Here is a 6,000-nt window from a genome sequence, read left to right as displayed (position 1 = left end):
CGCTAGTGCGCTCATCTCCTCGAGGAAAATGAATAGTGACGGCACTTCTTCTCCTTCTCCAGCGCTACTCCTCCTGCGATAGGATCTCGCTCAATCGCGCCCATGACGAATAGACACCCCCACAGAAACCCACCCACACTCTCCCCTCCCCAGTTGCCTAGTCACAGACAGGTGGCCCTCCTATGCAGGAAAAGTTCCCATGGCCCATACTGGCAGGTGGATTGGTACCACTCGCAGCACGGAGGCCGGAAAGGGCACCGCGATGCTGAGTTTAAGGTCGACCGTAACTTCCGCCTCTAGCGGTCGATTTTTTCCTTTCCGCTTCCCCGAACCTTTCTCCTTCCCCGTTCCCTCTTCCTCCCCGGCGCTGCTGCGCTCCCTCCCCTACCCGCCGATGCCGCCGCCCCCTTCCTCCCCGGAGCCTGTGCTCCCTCCCCTCCCCCTGAGCCCGCTCCACTTCCTCCCTGGAGCCGCGCGCACCTCGCCCGCGCCGCCGCTCCCCCTTCCTTCCTCCCCCGGAGCCGCGCTCCCCCCTCCCCTGAGCCCCGCTCCCCTTCCTCCCTGGGCCGCCGCGGGCTCCCCCATCGGCGCCGCCGCTGGATCCGCCTCCCTTGGCCGTCGCGGGCTCCTCCGGCACCACCGCCGCCGTATTCGAGCTCCCCCCGCCGCGCGCCGCCGGATCCGCTCTCCACCGCCGCGCGTGACGCCAGATCCGCCTCCGCGCGCCGCTGGATCCGCGCTCCGGCGCCGCCGCGAGCTCCTCCGGCACTGCCGCCGCCGGATCCGCCTCCCCGGGGTGCGGCGGCCGCCGCTTCCCTGGGCCGCGCGCTACCCCGACGGTGAGGAGGACGACGGGGCAGCGTGGATCCGCCGCCGCCTCGCGCCTCCAGTGTTTTTTTTACAAAAATTTTTCAACAATTTTTTTTTAATTCCTTTTTGATTTTTTGGATGAATATTTTTTTAATGATACAAAAAAAATTTCTTGAAATTTTTCTGCTCTCCAATTTTTTTCTTGAAATTTTTTTCTGCTCTCTATTTTTGCTTGAAATGTTTTTTTTGGTCTCCAAATTTTTTCTTTGTATTTTTTTAATCGGAAAATGACAAAAAAAAATTACATAAATAGAAAAAAAGCAACGGTCGGAAAATCGACGTACGGGAGCCTCCCGTACGGTTGACCGTAAACTATCAATACCCAAAGGGCACCACCCATGGACGGGACAAGTGGCTGCTCTCATTCTTTCATTTTTATATTAAAAAAACAAAATTTAAAAAATATATGTCGAATAGAGAAATTTTCAAAAATGAGTGGGGCGACAGGGTGTCTGTCGCCCATCCAGTGGGCAACATGATCTAAATATAAAAAAAAATTACATTTAGGTCCTGACGTCCAGGGCGCATTAAACAGTGAACTTGTAAAATCGATATAAAATTGTAGAAAAATCAGAAAAATAAAAACTCAACTGTTCTGGATTTTATGAAATAATATCTACAACTTTTGTTACATAAAGTTTTTCATTTGATCAATGTATCTAAATCAAGAAAAATAGTTCTTGTACCTAGAAAAATCTGAAATAATTCATTTGGTCTAGTTGTGCGTATCTAAAATTTACCAAACTTTTTTTATAGCTCTTAGGAAATAAAATAATGGTACTGTAAAAGTTATGTCTTCTAATACTCAGTATAGCAACATGGATAAATAACCCATTTAAACTAGACATATTGCAAGATCTAATTTAAAAAATTATTCTAGAAATATTTTCTGTCCCTACCAATTTTGTACAAGCCTATGCTCACCATATGAAACACCGTGGCCAAAGATAACATGCATCCAAAGGATGTATCTTGAGATTTAAATAAAAGTGCATTAAACTGGTATTTAAAATAGAGCAAGATACATTGATCAAATGAAAAACTTTATGTAACAAAAGTTGTATATCTTGTTTCATAGAATCCAGAACAGTTGAGTTTGTATTTTTTATTTTTCTACGATTTTATATCGATTTTACAAGTTCACAGTTTAATGCGCTCTGGGCGCCAGGACTTAAATGTAAATTTTTTTATATTTAGGTCCTGTCGCCCACTGGATGGGCGACAGTCACCCTGTTGCCCGCCCATTAGGAGGGCGAGGGCGATAGACACCCATTTTTGAAAATTTCCCTATTCTGCATATATTTTTGAAATTTTATTTTTTTAATATAAAAATGAAAAAATTCCCTCATGTCTCCGCCCACGGCCAGCCTTTCGTTTCCGTCCTGGCATGCACGGGCGGTGGGCATGTCCTCATCCGGATGATGAAAAAAAAGGTCGCCTTCCGCGGAGATTTTAATTTTCGTGTTCGGCTGGTCTGATTTGGGCTAGTAATTGAAACCAGATAAGCTAGACAGAGAGAATGAAGATTTGTGCGGTGTTGTCCAACATAAATCTTTAAAAAATACTTTTAAAAAATTTATTCAAATATGATATTAATGAAGTAAATTCTTACTTATTAATTAAAAAACTATTTACCGAACTAGTAATTCATCATCAAATGTTTGTTTTAACAAAAACAGCATTTATAAATTTATAAATAAAATGGAAAGCTTGGTGGCTAGCGCCTATGATCTAACACCAGCACACCCAGGGGCCGATGTACATGGAGGATTAGGGGGATTAAGCCCTCCTACTTTTTTAAGATCAATGGATACCTCTAAGTCTCGTTTTATTTTTGGATCAAAGAATGAAGAAGAGAAGAGGAAGAGAAGAAGAGAAAAAAGATGAGTCCCTTGTTGACTTTTTGACTAGGCGGCTGGATTCGCCCCGAGCACACCAATCCTTCCATTACAGTGCTGATGAGGCCAGCGCTCCCCGTATTTCGTCAACACCCAATGCGAGGGGTAAGGTCAATACATGCGCCGCAGAAGCTCTGAGCCTCCGAAACCCCTTGACCCCTTGCCATTGCCAGAGTTTGCCCTATTTAGTTTTTAAAAAAATTTCATACTCGTTACATCAAATGTTCGGACACATACATGAAGCATTAAATGCAGTTAAAAAATAACTAATTATACAGTCAAACTGTAACATCCCACTCATCACGATTAAGGGGGGAGTGTTGAAATTTATAATACAAACTTCTATAAGGTTCTATAAAAATATGAATAAACCATGGCGTAATTTTGTTCACCATGACAAGGTTCTAGAATGTTCCACAAGAATCATAAGAAGACAAGAAGCTTGGATATTTTCTTGCCATGGTAAAATTTAGAATTTTCTAGAATTAGATATTTGTAGGGAACTTAGATATTTGTAGGGAGCTTCCTAGATTGTGACAAGTGTCACTCATCCAAGAGGGTATGGGTGCCTATATAAGGAGGGTGCCACCCCTTGCCATGCCATACAACTCCACTCCATCCCACACACATTCAAAGGCATGGTAGAAGTGAGCTTGGGTAGAGTGTGCTAGGTGTGTTCCTTTGTTGCTTCAATAAGGTAAGTGTCTTTATAAGTGTTAGTCTCCCGGTTAAGTTTAAGTACTTAGTGTATAAGTTGTGATCCATCGAAGGTTGGCTCTGCCACCCGGGATCACAAAAGGGTCTGGGCTTCATCGAAGGTTGGCTCTGCCACCCGGAAGCCAGCTTCATCTGTTGGTAGGCTCTGCCTCCCGGAAGCAAAAGGCGGCTCTGCCGTCAAAAGGACCCGGTACACTAAGTAACTAGAAGCTGACCGACTCTGAATTGAGTTGGTGTAGACCCTTAACTTAGTAAGGCCACCTCAAATTCCAGCAATCACTAAAATAAAACTTATGTTGCAATTAAACTAGTAACGTAAAATAATACTAACGTGAGGTGTTACATAACTACTAGGTAAACTATTTTATACTCTTGCCTTGCGTTAGTACATTCGTTCCCTCCAGTAACCAGCGTACGCATGCTTGCACCTACGACAAAAATCATCTCGTCTCTTTCCATAAAAGCCTCTCAAATCACCGTACCATGCCATAATTCCCAGACAATCATGACAGCGCCTACCTCCTTTGCCATAACTTCATCATTCCTTGGAAGCCACAGAGTACCCACACCATTGACCTTGAAAAGACCCGTCATGGCAGCACCCACCTCGCTAAAAATCGGGGTCGCCACGCACAGTGCCGGCCGAGATTTTTTCCGCCGAACCGCCTCACCCGTTCGTTCTCGCTCGCGCACGCGCGACACGCCGGCCCCACGACGGGACCGTGCGCTGCCGCCGGCATCATGCCGTGCCGCCCACTCCCGCGTCCCTACCTCGCCCACGCCGCTGCAGCGCCCTCGCCGGCTTTGCCGCCTCGGCGCTCGCGCCTTCAGCGCTGCCACTGTTCGCGTTGACGACGAGCTGCCGCAGCCCACGCCGTCGCCCGTCCTTGCGCGACGCCGCTGCTGCTCTCCTCGCCTATAAAAGGAGCAAGGCCGTGACGAGCCCCGTCACCAGCCCAAGCACACCGAGCCGCTTCGCTCCACCAGCTGAACCACTCCTTCCGAGCCCAGCTCACTCACGAGACGAGGCTCCAACAATTGATCCTCTTCCTCGAGCTGTTCCGCGCCAAGGTGAGATGGCAGGCAGCTCTCCCGACCATTAACTCCACAACAAAAGCCCAAAACACCCACCAGCCGTGAGCACCTAATCCAAATCATTCTACCAACCAAAAACTCAATATCTCCTTCATATCAACTCCTTTTTACGTAGCTCTTTTTCCTAAACTCTCCTCAAATCATATATTATCTATTCCTCCTATTTTCATCTCCATTTGAGCTTATTGCTTGCTTGTGTTTGTTTGCCGGTTGTGCCATTTTCGCTCATAGATCACGGAGTGACTGAGGAGGAGCCCGCCAAGGAGCCAGAAGACCCGTACCACGAGCAGGAAGCCGCCGCCGACGACGCGTACGCAAGCGAAGGCAAGTCTCATCGATCCCTACGTGAGCGGTTGTATCCATGTGAGGACGTTTTGCTGTAGCCTGGGTCTAGGATCGATTACATATACTAGTACTTGAGTGATTGAGTGTGCTCATGCATGCATCTGAGTAGTCATGCATATCCAGAGCTGAGAATAGGATAAGAAGGGATCTGGCTGAGACCAGGGCAGCTGGGTATGCTGGAGCCGGCGCTACCGTGGTGGTAGACTGGCAGGTGAGTGCTACCGTGGTGGTAGGCTCGAGTTGACATGTTGAGGGATGGTTGTTGCCCTGGTGAACCATAAGGACCGAGTTGTTTTGACATCTCACCTAGCTTACTTTCAGTACGACCACATGAGTTTGTATGGGCAAACCTTAGCCTAATCCCACTGGCTAACCTGGTAGTCGTCCGAGGTGGATATGTTTTGGGGAGAGACCTGGAATGGTCCAGACCCGAGGGTTTGGGGGCGACTAGTCGGGGTTGAGCCACGGCTGGGTGTCGGCTATGACGGAGCCGTCTCTGGACGGTGAAGTGCGTGTGGGTAAAGCGTACAACCTCTGCAGAGTGTATAATCCATTCGAATGGTCCGTGTCCATGGTATGGACAGGCTACGGTGTGGTCCTGACAACTAGTGAGCTGCCTACTGTGTGTTGTGTCGGAAAGAGTTGCATACCATTAGCTGCATTATTAGTAGAATGTGCTTATTATGCGTCGTGCATGTCATTTCCCCTCCCGTAGGGTGAGGTGGAGCTTGCTGAGTACTTTTGTACTCACCCCTGTTGATTTTTCCCCAGAGGATCCTGACTTTGTGCCAGAAGACTACGAGTAGATCGTGTCCGCACCCAAGCTGATCGAGTGGAGCCGTGATGGAGGAAGAGCTAGTCCTGCATGTCGCTATGCTAGTTGTTATCCTATGGTTGTTCTGTGTAGCTTTGTGTTGTCACTTTACTCCTCATGTACGTGTTAAATAAAGCTCTGTATGACTCTGGACTCCACTTGATGTAACATGTATTATGCCGGAGACCTTATTCGGTAATTAATACATGGTTTAGCCTTGATCTTCGGGTCGGGGCGCTTCACAAACTGATTATCACGAGA

Source organism: Panicum virgatum, chromosome 5K (assembly GCF_016808335.1).
Source record: "Panicum virgatum strain AP13 chromosome 5K, P.virgatum_v5, whole genome shotgun sequence".
Classification (NCBI taxonomy): Eukaryota; Viridiplantae; Streptophyta; class Magnoliopsida; order Poales; family Poaceae; genus Panicum; species Panicum virgatum.
The sequence above is the reverse complement of the archived record's forward strand: the minus strand, read 5'-3'. Positions refer to the sequence as shown.